Here is a 16,031-nt window from a genome sequence, read left to right as displayed (position 1 = left end):
ACTACTCAACAACAATAAAACAATGACATCATGAAATTTGCAGGCAAATTGACAGAACTAGAAAAAACATCATCCTGAGTGAGGTAACCCAGACTCAGAAGAATAAACATAGTATGTACTCACTCATAAGTAGATACTAGATGTAAAGCAATGATAACCAGAGTACAACACACAGATACAGAGAAGTTAGATAACAAGGAGGATCCTAAGAGTGATGCATGGATGGCCCTGGGAAGGGGAAATAGATGAGATATCCACAATTAAACTGGGGATGAGGGGGGTATAATGAAGGGTAGGTGATGAGAACATAAAGGAATGGCATGGTTGAGCTGGAATAGGGACAGAATGGGAGAGCAAATAAAGAGATACCATGATAGAGGGAGACATCATGGGCATAGGGAGCAACCAGGTCCTAAGGATGTTTCCAGGAATCCACAAGGATGACCCAGTTTAGACTCCTAGTAATAGTGGAGAGGGTACCTGAACTGGCTTACCCCAGTAATCAGATCAATGAATACCCTGTCATCATTGAGCCTTTATCCAGTAACTGATAAAAGCTGATGCAGAGATACACAGCCAAGGACCATGCTGAGCTCCAGGAGTACAGTCAAAGAGAGAGAAGAGGGATTCTATGAATAAGGGGCATTAAATTCATAATGGGAAAACCTACAGAGACAACCATACCAAACTAGTGTGTGGTGATATTTTATTTGTGTTCTAATAAATAAAGCTTGCCTGGAGATCAGAGGAAAAAACCAGTTACTATATTAAACATAGAGACCAGGTAGTGTTAGCACATGCCTTTAATCCTAGCATTGAGGAGGCATGGGTGCATCAGGATCTCCATGAGTTCAAATCACACTGGGAACAGAGCCAGGCATGGTGGCATACACCTTTAATCCCAGCACTAGTCAACCATAGAAGTCCGGAGGTCTATATAGATAGACAGGATGTGATAGAGCTGGGTGGAGAGAGGAAGTTAGATGGAAGATCACAGAAAGGTATATAGGGACGAGTATATAGGAAGTAGCTCTCTCTGGAAGCTGAGGAGTTGCTAAGGTGAGGTTGGCTGTAGCTTGTTATATTCCTCTGATCTCTCAGTTTTAACCCCAGTATCTGGCTCTGGGATTTTTATTAATAAGATCTTTTAGCAGTTCATACTACACTAATGGGAATTCATGAACTTTAGACCAATAGCTGTGGAGCCTCCATGGGACTGGACTAGGTCCTCTGCATAAGTGAGACAGTTGTGCAGCTTGATCTGCTTAAGGGGCCCACTAGCAGTAAGGTCATGATCCATCTCTGGTGCAAGAGCTGGCTTCTTAGAGTACAATACCTGCAGTGGGACTCCTTGCACAGCTTTGATGCAGGGGGAGGGGCTTGGATCTGCCTCAACTGAATGTACCGGGATCTGCTGACTCTCCATGGGAGGCCTTACCTTGTTGGAGGAGGGAATAGGGGGTATGTTCAGGGGGAAGGCTGGAGGGGCAGGAGGAGGGAAGAGGGGGGGATTTGTGTTTGGTATGTAAAATGAATAAAAAATTACTTGACAAAATAAATAAAAAATAAAGAACAAAAATACCTATAACTATGACTTTATTCAACTTTTTTATTTGCTTCAAAGAATTAGACACCTTTAACAAACCTGACTCATTTTTCTCTCCTCTATTCATTTAGAATCTAGTTTCTACTACCTCAGTGAATCCTTCTTTTTCTCAGTACTGTTCTATATATCTTCAGTTTTTGATTACCCCTCGATATGTTCACTCTTCTTATTCACATCTCTGGATTAAACCCATTTGTTGTACCCTAGTCTAGTCCATGTATGTACCCAGACTTAGAACAAGATTTCTTTACAGAAAGTTAATTGATCACATCCAACCTATGAGTCTGGATTTTAGCTATTGCCTGTAGCATATGGTGTTTAATACCCAAGCTTCTAGGTTAGATACTATTATATTATTTCCAGCAATTAAGATGACTTTGTCATTTTGTCTTCAAAAAAGAAGAAAGTTCAAACACATTAGAACTCCCTGCCACTTTTAAATGAGTACTATTTCAAACTCAGTTAAAATGTATCTGATATTTGTAAGCTTTTAGCATTTTGAATTTGGTGATATGCTTTCACTAAATTTGCAGTGACAAGATTGAAATTTTCTTTTTTTAAAACACACAAAGAACTTATCATTAAACAAAAGAGTTCTTAGATTTCAAATTGGGAATTGGAAGAATAATTGTGCTAGGCAACCACTGGTGCCAAGAATCTTATTTCTTTTCTTTTATTTTTGCACAGGAAATACAGAAACTAATCTCAAAAGATTTATTCTCCCCAGCCACTTACACAGCAAGGAAGTGAGCACACACAGGATCCCACAGGTCATTAACTGAGTCATCATTTGGCATCATAGCAACCTCGGGGCATATTTCTTAGAACCTGAGCCTCCTGCTCTTCCATTTTCCAGGATTAATAGACAATACTCTTCTTGATAATACTCAATGGGATGTAAAATATAGAAAAGAAGTTTAAAAAGACAAACGAAAAAAGGAAGCAAATAGGGAGTTAGATAAATGGGAGACACAAGAAGAATAAAATATCACAAAGAAAGCAAAGTCGAAAAGAATGAGGGCTCCACAACTCTTTGGGGGAAAAGACATATATTTCTTTTTTGCACAGAAGTTGAATCCAGTGATTCTTCTTTCATACCATGTGTTGTCTTTCCTTCACAATTCTCACATAAAAATATTTCAAGGTGACAAAGTGTTCCTTTGGGTAACATTTTATACAGGTGAATGACTTTAATATGTAGGCAAGGTTTATCCTTGAAAACTTAAGAAGTTGAGAGAAATGTATTGAGAACCAGATATCTTCTTCCTGCCTCTCCCCCCTGTATGTTTTCATTGCCTCTTGACCCATACCTCACAATCATTATTCTACCTTGGTCTCAAACCAAAATTCACTCAATATTCTTCAGCTGGTATGTATTGGGAGTTCTGGGAATTAAACACAAAATGTGAAAACACATATCATACATATGGCAATGTGTTTCTTGCAGCTGTTATGTATGCATTTTACTAATGCTTCTAGCATCTCACAACTGCAAACACAGATATTTAAGCACACTCACTACAGTAAGACATAAACATTTATAAACATTAGACAGTGGATCATGGTGATATAAGCTTGTAACTGCAATGTTGGTGACTTGGAGATAGGTTTATCTCTAGGGCTTGCCAGCCAGCCTGTAAAGATAAGATCTAGGCCAGTGAGAGGCTTTATCTCAAAGGAAAAAGTGGATGGTGTTCTACTTAGGATTCTAAGTAGCTGTAATAAAGACAATAACCAAGACTTTAGGTCCTAGAACATTTGGTAAAGAAAAGATATATTTCATCTCATAACTTATTATTCACTATAAAAGGGAGTCAAGGCAAGAAATCAACAAAGGGATCTGGAGGCATAAACTGAAGCAAATGCCATGGAGATCCACAGTTTATGGCCTTGATCCTCATGGCTTGATCAGCCTACTCTCTTTTATGACTCAGGATTAAACACTCCAGGGCGGCAACACTGACCGTGAACTGGGCCTTCCCACATCAGTTATTAATCAATAAAATGTCCAGCAGTCAATCCTATGGAGCATTTTCCTGATTGAGATTCCTCTTCTTAAAAATCTATATCTTGTTTCAAAGTGACAAAAAAACCCACAACAAAACAACAACAAAATAAAACATGAAAGATAGTTCCTGAGCAATGCAACTCAAAACTGTTTTATCTTGTAGTAGTCATCCACTGCAATTATTCTGTTGTGTCTGGGAAAACACTGTTTTCTTGTAGTAGTCATCCAGTGCAACTGTTCTGCTGTGTCTGGGAAACACTATTCTCTTATAGTAGTCATCCACTGCCTCTGTCTCTTTCACTTTATCTGTCACCTCTTGGTTTGTGAGGAGGCAAGCTTGTTCCTGGGAGTGGCTGAATTCAGTGGCAGTACTTTCCAAAGCTGCCTCTTTGATGTGGAGTTTGGGGATCTGCCATTGTGAAAGGAATTTGCCTGCAGTTTTAACAGTTAAATCTTTTCTTCAATAAAACTTGGGTGGAAAAAAAAAAAAGCAGTTGCAGCCCCGGAGCAGCGGAGCAACGCCCCGGAGCGCGGCCGGAGTGTCGTGGGCTCCTGAACGCCATGGCCGAGTTCCCATCGAAAGTGAGCACCAGGACTGGCAGCCCCGCGCAGGGCATGGGAGCATCTGTGTCAGCACTGCGCCCCGACTTGGGCTTCCTGCGCTCCGCCCTCGGGGTGCTCACGCTACTACAGCTGGTGCTGGGGCTGCTGGTGTGGTGGGCCTTGATTGCTGACACGCCATACCACCTGTATCCTGCCTATGGCTGGGTCATGTTCGTCGCGGTCTTCCTCTGGCTGGTGACAATCGTCCTCTTCATCATCTACCTGTTTCAGCTGCACATGAAATTGTACATGGTTCCCTGGCCTCTGGTGTTAATGATCTTTTTAGTCGCTGCCACGGTTCTCTATATTACTGCCTTTATCACGTGTGCTGCCGCGGTCGACCTGATGTCCCTGAAGGGCTCCCGACCATATAACCAGCGCTCAGCTGCCTTGTTTTTTGCCTGCCTGGTGATGATTGCCTATGGAGTGAGTGCTTTCTTCAGCTTCCAGGCCTGATGAGGAGTGGGCAGCAATGCGGCCACGAGTCAGATGGCTGGGGGCTACTCTTAGGTCAGCTACGCTGTGGCCTCAGCTGTGGCTGAGTCTTAGCACAGGGTCACCCTCAATCCTACCGGACTCAAGCTCTCTGGCACTCCTGAGGAAGAGGCCCATGCAGGCACAGAAGAGATGCCAAGAACCAGCAGTGGTTACATCCTCCTCCCACCCACCCCCTACCCCCTTATTCAGCAGAAGGTGACAGGGGTGGGGGTGGGGGAGGAGGTGGGCTCTCATGGACTTCAGTATCCCAGGCTGGGCCAACCTTCTCAGCAGGCACTAAATGCACTAACAGATCCAGCCTCCGACCTGCCACAGTATAAGCCTAACAGACAGCAGATTATCTTTGTTCCAGGAGAAGCTAGGCAAGCCCCCAGGCTGCTCTGGTCCCACTCTCTCCTCCCCTGCCCCAAGCCAAAGTGTCACCTGTAGAGACTGTTAGAGGAAGAGTTGGGATTTTGGACTGGACTATTTCAGTTGGCTTCGGGCAGTTTCCAATGATGGTGAGCCTTGCCAAGTCTCTTCCCTCATGTGTAACTCCCACTTTGGGAAAGCTAGCATTAGCTCAGGGTGCTTCCCCCAGGCTGCTGATTAGGCACAGGGGACTTCAAAGAGGGGGGAGTGTTGCTAGAGTTTTCTGCCTTGCCCACAGTCAGGACAAATCTTTGTCACCCACCAGTCCCACAGCCGCTCAGACCCAACCAAGTAAACACAGAGACTTATATTGCTTACAAACTGTATGGCCGTGGCAGGCTTCTTGCTAACTGTGCTTATAGCTTAAATTAGTCCATTTCCATAAATCTATACCTTGCCACATGGCTGGTGGCCTACCGGCATCTTCACATGCTCTGGTCATGGCGGCATCTGACAGTCAGTCCTTCTGCCTTCCTGTCCTTTTATTTCTCCTCTGTTAGTCCCGCCTATCCTTCCTGCCTAGCCACAGTCGATCAGGTTTTGTTTATTGATCAATCAGAACAACTTGACATACAGACCATCCCCCAGCACAGCCAAGTGCAGACCATCTCAGACACCTGCACTCAGGCCCATGGTCCTAATCATCCTCTATTCGGACCTGCTGGGTAACACCACAAGGAACCCAAGAAGGGCTCCCACAGGACATACAGAACATCCCACAGCAGGGGAGAAGGGAGCAGGGCCTTGCCTGGTGAGTTGTCATGGGGTTGGTGGTGACTCTTGTTTGGAATTATTTTTTTACAATTGAAATAAAAATAGAAGTGTCTATTTGGAAAAAAACAACACTATTTTCTTATAGTAGTCATCCACTGCCTCTGTCTCTTTCAGTTTATCTGTCACCTCTTCAAACAGATCACGGAGCCTTGGAGGAAGAAGGTATAACATAGATAGCCCATTTAGCACTTAACACTCCCCTTTTTATTATTCTCTGCACCTTGATCGGTTGTAACTCTCTGTTAATAACCATAGACTGCAAAAGTAAGCTTCTCAAATGAAGATTGAGGCATGCAATAATCTATGGGAATAGTGACAAGTCATTAAGTGTTTATGTCCAGTAAGACGAGCAACACATTAGGTTTTCCACTAGGTCCCATGCCCTGTATAGCCATGGATTCTTAGTCCTAATAATGGTGTCAGGAATGTGTTCTATATTATGGAGCAAACGGGGCCTTAATTCAAACATAAAGTTTTCCTGTTTCTCCTATGACATTTGTGTCATGACTGTACCAATGGGAATGCCCAATCAGGACAGTCATTATTACAACTTGCAGGGTTCTCCCCTGAATAAGGATGATATTTTTTCTTTTTGTTTGTTTTCTCCTTCAGTAGCATCCATAACAACTTTCAAGACAGTTTGGACACAGTATCTTGGTGATTATCAGAATGAGTTATCTGTGTTCTGCATCTTAAATATGTGATGTTTTGAGCAATATATATATATATATATCACAATATATCACAGAGAAATATCACAGAGAAAAAAAAATATATATGTTGGTTTTTCAGGACAAGGTTTCTCTATGTAGTTTTGGAGCCTGTTTTGTATCTCGCTCTGTAGACCAGGCTGGCCTCGAACTCATAGAGATCCTCCTGGCTCTTGGGCAATATATTCTTAACATCCAGTTCTGGATGGTAACTAAGAGCAATGACAATGACCTGTAACAAATGGCACTCACCTTTAATCCCAGCACTCAGGAGGCAGAGCCAGGCAGATCTCTGGGATTTCAAGGTCAGTGTGGTCTACAGAATGAAATCTAGGACAGGCACCAAAACTACACATAGAAACCCTCTCAAAATACCCTCCCCCCAAAAGACATTAACTTTATAAAACAAAATTTTATACAATGTAAATTGAGTTGTAATTATGTCAGAATATATATTTTTCAATTTAGTGCATTAAATTTTTTGGGAAAATTGAAGGCTTAATTTAGAATGCTTAATATTTTCAGATTAATAATTTCATGATATACACCTTTGTTTATTTAGTGTTTTTATTAAGGTTTAGTAATATAAATGTTAAAATTTTCTGCAATAGTAAGAATAATATCTATTGTGAAGATAAATATCTTACATCAGCACTTGAGGCATATTATGTTAAGAAATTTCAAATAAAGTTATTTTTTGTAATAAACTAGGAACTAACCCATAGTATGACTTTTAATTATTAAAATAAAATTAGTCATTACTTCATTTCATATTTTTCAGTGGTTTCAACTTTCTTCTTAACTGGATTGTGACAAATTCTCTGAATTTCTTAAAAATGCTATCACTTTGCTGTGCCGGTAGCTGTTTGTGTAGGCCATGATGCTTTTAATTCAGCATAAGTGCAAACTCTTCAGATATATATCTGCCATGATCAAGAAATTGACACTGATGTTGTCACTGAGATTTTTCCAAGATTGATGATCCTTCATAAGCAGGGCACACCATTATCAGTTCAGGGTCACCCAAAAGGAATTCACCACGCTGTCAAAAATATCACAGAGAAAAAAAAATCACATGTTTTTGCCTCTCTAAAGAAATATTATCATCTATATTTTAGTATCTTTTCTTGTATATAAAATATAATAAATACTTTATAATATGAAAATTTTAACCTGTTGAACTCTCTGCAGGTCTTAAAAGACACACAGTGGTTTTACTCATATACTTAAGTTTGCATGCATCTATCAAAATTAAAGCATTATATAAAATTCAGATTATAAAATGTAAAAAATTAAAATTCAGATGTTAGCTCCATAAATTATATTCATAGAAATATATTATGTACAGCATGGTATATAAATTATACATGTACATTAATATGGGGCCAAATGCACTCTATTTGTAAAATAAGAAATTCAGAGATACTTGATGCATATTATTGTTATTTTCATGTTGAGTTGTCATTTGAGTGGGACACTGATAATTTTTAAAAATTACTTATGGGCAGCATGTAAGCCACCATATTATTCTCTTCATAGTGTCAAACACTCAGAAACCTTGAAAAGAGGGGTTTTATTTAGTAGTTTCTCTAATCATTGACATCAGTAGCTTGTTTTACTCCAGGTAGATTCACAGACCAAGGAAAGCTACCTTCTTTCTCCACAGAGAATAGCCTCCCTTCTAAACAATACTTCACCTTGTTTACAATGCCCTTCAGAGAGTCCTTACCAAGACATTGCCTTTCCTACTCCACTTTAAACTGATCAGTCTCCTTGAGTAGAATCAGAGAAAGGAAAAGGTCATAGCCTCTTTTTCTTAAGGACTATATATTCTTTTTATGGAGACAGATTTCAATGGTATCTGAAACAGATGCTAAATTGTATCTGGCTTTATTTTAATACATCTGATACTGATGATGATGATGATGATGATGTGTGTGAGTGTGTGTGTGTGTGTGTGTGTGTGTGTGTGTGTGTGTGTGTGTGTGTGTGTGGTTGAGTGAAATTTTCCAAAAAGTGGTTAAGGTCATTCCAGGGAGGAAGATTAAGATTGTTGTGAATATTTTTGTTTCATTACGTAGCTTTAAATTATTTGCTCAGTGAAGTTTTATATTCATTTCTATTTAAATAATTGAAAACAAAGAATAAAAAGAAAAAATGATGACCTCCAGTTCTAGGTATTTGCAAGGGATTCCTTAAAATTTCTGTGAAATTACATCAAATGTATCACTTGAAGCTGAGAATAACTTGATAATCAATATGTACTCTGATAAATGAAGCCATGTGGAAATTCTGTGTCTCTGGATGTTGTTTTAATTATTAGCTAAGATTATCTTTCACCAGCAGAAAAATGCACTATTTATGATTAATTTTGCCTTTCATAACTGTTAAATGGAATCTTCCTTTGAGAATGGTTTAGTGATAAATGGGCATTTGGAGCTACTGGATAGCCTAAATAATGTGTGGCCACACTACATTATTTCAAAAAAGAGATCTCAAGGAATATGCTGAGCAGTTAAATCTAAGCAGGATTCCTCACTTATTAAATCTGTACTTTGAGAATATATGGGTAATAAAAGAACAAATCCAATTTTATTTGATTCACTCATACCCTGTATTAATATAAAGCAAATTCCAAATTATCATTGAATAACAAAGCATTGAACATGTACATGAAATTCAATCTTCCACTGAATTTCTATTAAATGATTTTACTTGTCAAAATATATACACAAAATTCTAAGGAAACCAATGAATTGCTACTTAAATTTGTTAACTACAATCACAATTCCAAAGTTTCAACACTCTTCAGATAGAAATCAACATGATTCAGCCACACTCTGGGAATATAAGTCCACTATTTATATAATAAAAACCCGATGATAAACATAAAATTATATAACCACATGGAGCTTGTATTTGTATCAGAATTTACATGTCGCTAATGCTTAGTTTCAGTTTCCTCTTTACTTAAATTCTTAGTAGATTCTCAACATCTGAGTGAAAGATCAGTACCATGTATTATTTCATGAAAAGCAATACAATGCCATTAAATGTAGAGTTTTCTCCATAGATGTCAAAAATATCAAATACATGTTGTCCAAAATATGATGAATATCACTAACTGTATTTTTATAGCACAAAGGAACATTATAAGAGCTATGTAATGAAATTTATTCTTTATGAACCATGTAATGCTTGATTTTCATATTGTAGATTTTTAAAAAGTTATCAGTTTTACAGCACATAAAATTGTACTCAAATTATATTAATCTTCCTCTCCAAATTCTTTCCAGATTCATCTCCCATACCATACTGACTCAGCTTTGGGTCCTTCAATTTTCTAATTCTTCAAAACCAGTTTCTGCTGCTCAACTATTTTTGATGTGTGGTATTCCACTGGAGAAACATCTTCTTACCAAGGGCTATACTCTTAGAGAAAACTGTCTCTACCTCTACCAGGTAGCAATTCTCAATAGTTCCATCACTTGTGATGGGACTGTGTATCTAAATTCCCTTCACATAATGGGATATTTTGGGGATTAGGCTTGCATAGGTTTGGTGCATGCAGTACCAACTGATGTAAGTTTATATCTGCAGCTTCCCTATTGTGTCATTTTTTTTGTCAAACAGTGCCTCTGTTTTCTTCATTGTCAACCCCTTCTTTCTGAACTTATCAATGAGCATTGGTAGAGGGTGTACAATATTGTATGTTTGCTTTAAGGCTGAACATTCTTTGGTCTCTTATTCTCTGCACCTTCTCTTGTTGTGGGTCGCTATATTGTTCAGTGTTAATTACCACCTATTGTAAAATAAGCTTCTAAGATGAGGTTTGATAGTTCCATTAGTCCATGGGTATAATAATTAGTTAGGAATAGGTGCAATGCTACATCTATTTAAAAATGAAGTAGTAGTATTTTTCCTCCAGAATCTATGAACTGTTTAGTCATAGGTTCTTACCCCAACCATGGTCTCAGGTTTAAGTCAGATCTTGTGGAATGGCACTAAGGTTGATTACTTCAAGGATGCGCATGTCACTATTGCATCAATGACATGTCTTCTCTGGCCAGTCATTTTTGTAACTTCAAGGGTTCATAGCTTAGAACTACAGGTGATTACTTTCTCTTTTGATACTTTGCATAACATCTTCCCATGATATGAAAGCTAGCTGGTAAGAATGATGTTTCTAGGTTAATACCAGTTTGATTTCTTCACATCTGTGATTCAGGATTGTTTTGTCTTAGGCTATATTTCTTACTTTCAATTTCTAAAGAAAAACTCTGAGCAATGGTAATATTCTGCCATGTTCCAGGTGTACAATGGAGTCTCCCTGTATAAGAACTCTAAACTAAGGAACTCATTCCTGACACAAGGATTTTTATATGTTAACTTCTGGTGTCTAGTGTGAAGAATGTTATCCTGTTATAGGGTACCTCAACTTTAACCCTTTTTAAATATGTGTATAAACTGTAATGCAGCTAATTTATGTTTAGAAATAGTGGACTTGTGGAATTAAACAAATAATGACATATATAATAAATAATGTTAGATCTATAACTATGCCCACTTACAAAGCAGTCTATATCTCTTAGATGCCTATATCTGTTATGGAGTACTGATTTCCTGACAATAGATTTGTTTAGCATTGGTAAAAATATATACTTTGTGTGTTTAAGTTTCTCATATCATTGCTATTATTTTTTGTCCTATTCTTCCTCTTTTTCCTCTAAGTGCAATGACAATAGCATGTATTGCTTGGGGGGTATATGACATAATGCAGCATCATAATTCCATTATGTGCAAAAAAATAGAGTTATATTTGGGCACCAAAACTAAGTCACTTTTAGTAAAATTTAGTTTTTATGAAATTCAAAGCACAAGTCTAATTTTTTTAAAGATATTTTTAAAAATTATTCTAATTCATGGCCTTAGAACATGTTGGTGGTGAAATTTATTCATTGATGGAAGAGATTTTTTTAAAAAAATGAAACATGAGGAAGTATCATTTAAATAGTTATAAATATATTCTCCCTGTATCTACCATTGTCAGCTACTAATCACGACAATGATTACATCAGTACCTAAATTACATGGTGATGAACACATGATATTTATTACATGGTTCTTCTGCAACATGTCTAATGATGTTTACTTCTTTTGAGAAAATATTGCTTAGAAACAAGTCATAGATGACACCTGCTTTTCATTTTTAAGACTTGTTTTTTTTTACTATTAAGAAATGTTTTACTTATTTTACATACCAACCCCAGCCCTCCCTTTCTTCTCTCTACCACTTGTATGAGTGTATTTCCTACACATGTGTCTGTGAACCATATGTATACAGTGCTTGTGGAAATCAGAAGAGTAGACTGGGAATTCCTGCAAGTGGAGTTTTATACCATTTCAAGCTTCCATGTGGGTACTGGGAACCAAATCTGGGTTGTCTTTGAAAGTATACAGTGCCTTTAAACACTGAGACATCCTCACAGCTCATTGTTATTTGTTTCTGCATATATTGAATGTATAAAGAAAACTTTAAGGCTGCAGAACTAGGACACAAGTCTCATAAGAGAGCATTATGTTAAAGCAACTAAAAATAAATAAGAAATTGGGTTAATGACACTAGCACACTGACAGTTCTCAATAAATGTTTGACATTATTTTTCTGGCCTTAGTACAGTTTATTCTGGTTCTTTTATATAATGGAAAGTGAGCTCTAACTGGGTTACAGCAGGTGACCATGCTGCTGATTTCATTCCTCTGCTTTTCAGAGTGTTACCATATGGGCAGAAGTGCATTGGGACCTTTAAAAGGACATCTTCTAGTATCCTTTTTTGTGGTGGATTCAAGAGAGTTCTGCAGTCTGCATAGGACTAAGCCACGTACTTTCTCTGTTTCTTATGCCCTCAGCACAGCACATTTGCAATGCAAGAAAAATCACCGTGAATCAAGACAACTGGCTGCCTTCCAAGTCTTCAAATTTACTCCTCTGGCTGTATCATTTATGGAAATTGATTCTCTTATTCGTGTCAGGGAGGGGTTGGGAATGCTCTGTAGAATCTATCTGTGGGAATTGCACAGGAGAACTAAGAAAGAGGCAGAACAGTTGCAAATACGTGGAGAAGTGCAAGGCATGCAACATTTTTCTATCCAAATGTCAAATGATTCATTAATTCTATTCAATAATTCACATACTGTCAGTATCAGACCATGGTTTGTTGAACATGAATACAGTTCTTTTCCAACATATCACAATACTGTTACATAAAAGTATTTTTTTTTTACCATTTCTATTTCTATTTTTCAAGTCTGATCCTAGTTGAGTTTGAGTCTCTGTCTCTCTCTTCTGGTTTATGATACATATATAGTCTTATTCTGTAGTCCACCTTTAGAAAACTAAGGTTGATGCTGGTCACACATCCACTGTTACCTGGGCTCTCCCAAGCTAGACAGTTTACAGATCCCTGCAATTCTTTCCCCTGTACGTCTCCTATTTCCCTTTCTGCACCATTGCTGGTGAAGCCAGACTAGTGGGATCTGCTCACCTACCTGTACTTCATACCCTATGTTGCCATATGTGCTTCCTAACTGGGGAAATAATAGGATGTGAGGCCCACTCTGGCAGTTGAAGTTAGAGCTCTCAAAATATCCAAACCCAATGCACATCCACAATATCTTGTAACCCTGGCTTTTGAGATGATTGAACTCCCAAAGTCAATGTCACTGCAACAGAGCTGAAATCACCTTCACTCACTCATCCAGGTTTCAACACTGAGTTGTTCTACAACTGAACATTAGTTAAGACTGAACTTAATCAAGGGAGATAACAAAGAAAAGAGAGCACCAGGGAAAACAATTACTTATACAAAATGTTTATGTCAGAACGTTTAATGCAAAACAAGCTTTAGATGAACAAATCTAAATATGAAGATACTATTAACATGAAAAGTCAATAAAAATGACTTTTCTAAAAATTACCAATCCTATGGCAGTGACTATCAATGAGGTAGTCTGAGTTCTAGAAAAATATCAAGATATAAAATCTAATTTAATGAAAATTGAAAATTCTGAGGAAATTCATGTTGAAATGGTATCAGAAATTAAAAATTCAATGGAATTTTTTAAATGGAAAGCAACACCAAGAGAACTTACAAAACGGAAAGTGGAACATTCGAGTCTAATAGAAGAATTGTATCACTAGTTTAAGCTCATATATATATGAGAATGGGATGTATGAAATATGTGGACACCAGGAAAAGTAGAATTTATGCATTATATGCATAGAAGAATGACAATAAGTAGATGCCTATTGCATAGAAAATGTATTCAATAAGATCCTAGAAGAAAAATTTCCAAATCTATAGAAAGATATCCAACCAAGCACAAGAGACAAACTGAACATTAAGTAGAAAAGACAATTAAAAGGAAAAAAATAAAAGTAAAGCCACAAAATATCAAGAAAAAAGAAACTTTATTAAAAGTGTCCAAAGATGACAAAGTCACATATAATGTCAGACATTTCAGAATAACAGGTTTTCAATGGAAAATCTGAAAACCAGAAGGTCACAAAAGAATATATTTCAAGTTCTGAAAGATCAGAACTGACAGCCAAGGCTAGAGTACCCAGAAAAACTATCTGTCATAATAGAAAGAGAAAATAAAATTTTTTTAAAGCCTACAGCACCCGGTATTCCCAGGTGGTCTCCCATCCAAGTACTAACCAGGCCCGACCCTGCTTAGCTGCCGAGATCAGACAAGATCAGGCATGTTCAGGGGGGTATGGCCGTAGACAAAAATAAAACTTTTAATGGCAAATGAAAGCCAAAACAATCTGTATTCACTAAGCCAGATCTTCAGAGGATCCTGAAGGAAATCCTTTGAACTGAAGAGAATGCTAAACACATTCAACAAGCAGTAGGGGGATAGGGTGGGGGAGTATGGTAAATATCTAAGTACAACCTCATCAGTCTGTATAATTTTAAGTGTATGTATATATTTAGAGCTGAGTACTTGTTATTGGCATGTTATTTCCTGGCAAAGACTACTTCTCCCATGTGCAGCATTCCCAGTTGCTTATAGTTTTTGAGCAGACTTGAGGCCTCTAGGGCTTTCTATCATCCAAGTTAGCATGTCTATAAATGTGGTCCTTGTTCATCTGATTTAGGGACAGTCATGCATGTGAAATTTTATGGATGTAGCTTCTAAAAATCCATAAGTATAAATACATAACAACAACTAATATAAAAGGAGATCATGAATTTGAAAAACAAGCATGGAAGTATATATGGGAGGGTTTGCAGGAAGGAAAGGAAAGAAGAATATCATTTTGATTATAATTTCATAAAATAAGATAAATAATTACAAGACTATGATATTGTTTTAAACAGATGACTACTAAGAAATCACAAAGCACTATAAAACCAACCCAGTGTTAGGAACTAATACACAACTTTTATTAAAATCTATGAATATCAATGAACCCAATTCACTAATCAAAAAAAAAAAAAAAACCCAGACAGGTAGAGCATATCAGAAAAGAGGAACCCTCTTATGGTTACCTCTGAGAAACACACCAACTACCAAAGATAGACACCTTCAGAGTATAGAAAATATAGAAACTTGTTGAGAATAAATAATAAACATGGGCTAATACATGGGCTAATGAAAAATAATTAGATTGATAGAGAAATTTAAAAAAATTAGTCTCTACACTCAAATATACCCAAATACATTTCACAATCTATGGAATAAAGTGAAGATGATCATAAGAAGAAAATTTATATCTATAAGTACATATATCTCAAATTAGAGCCATGTAAAACAAATAATTTAATGATCCATCCAAAATATTGGATAAACAGTAACACAACCAAATTAATGATACAAAAATAAGTTGTTTACAATGTAGATGTAACCAACCGTCTTATTAAATAAGAAACACAGAACCAATGTAAAAGAGAAAGCCGAGAGAGGTCAGAGCTCAGAGCTAAAATCTCACGCTTCCTCCTGCGAGCTCCTAGCTTCCAGAAAGAGAGCTATTTCCTGTGTGTAAGTCTTTTCATAGTCTTTTGTTCTGCCTTCTCATTGGTTGTAAACCCAAACACGTGACTGCCTCGTCACTGTCTGTATGTACAGCCCCCCAGGTCTTAAAGACATATGTCTCCAATGCTGGCTGTATCCCTGAACACACAGAGATCTACCTAACTCTTCTACCAAGTGCTGGGATTAAAGGCGTGTGCTACCACTGCCACACTCTTGCTATGGCTCTAATAGCTCTGACCCCCGGGGAACTTTATTTATTAACATACAATCAAAATCACATTTCAGTACAATTAGAATACCACCACATTACTATATAACAGTGATAAAGATAATGAGAAATTGTTGAAGTACTTCTACTGACCATAGCCTCAAAGTAATA

The 16,031-nt window shown here is 37.5% G+C and overlaps 1 non-coding gene and 1 pseudogene across 1 annotated transcript; one reads left to right on the top strand and one right to left on the bottom strand.

Annotated features, from left to right (window-relative positions):
* Positions 1 to 4,175: 4,175 nt before the first annotated feature.
* LOC102928378 (plasmolipin pseudogene) lies at positions 4,176 to 4,693 on the top strand (annotated as a pseudogene).
* Positions 4,694 to 14,282: 9,589 nt separating this feature from the next.
* LOC121821066 (5S ribosomal RNA) lies at positions 14,283 to 14,401 on the bottom strand. Its single transcript, XR_006061764.1, has one exon. It is a non-coding gene; the product is annotated as a 5S ribosomal RNA (ribosomal RNA).
* Between the last annotated feature and the right edge of the window lie 1,630 nt (positions 14,402 to 16,031).

Source organism: Peromyscus maniculatus, chromosome 10 (genome assembly GCF_049852395.1).
Source record: "Peromyscus maniculatus bairdii isolate BWxNUB_F1_BW_parent chromosome 10, HU_Pman_BW_mat_3.1, whole genome shotgun sequence".
Taxonomy (NCBI): Eukaryota; Metazoa; Chordata; class Mammalia; order Rodentia; family Cricetidae; genus Peromyscus; species Peromyscus maniculatus.
The sequence above is the reverse complement of the archived record's forward strand: the minus strand, read 5'-3'. Positions and strand labels throughout refer to the sequence as shown.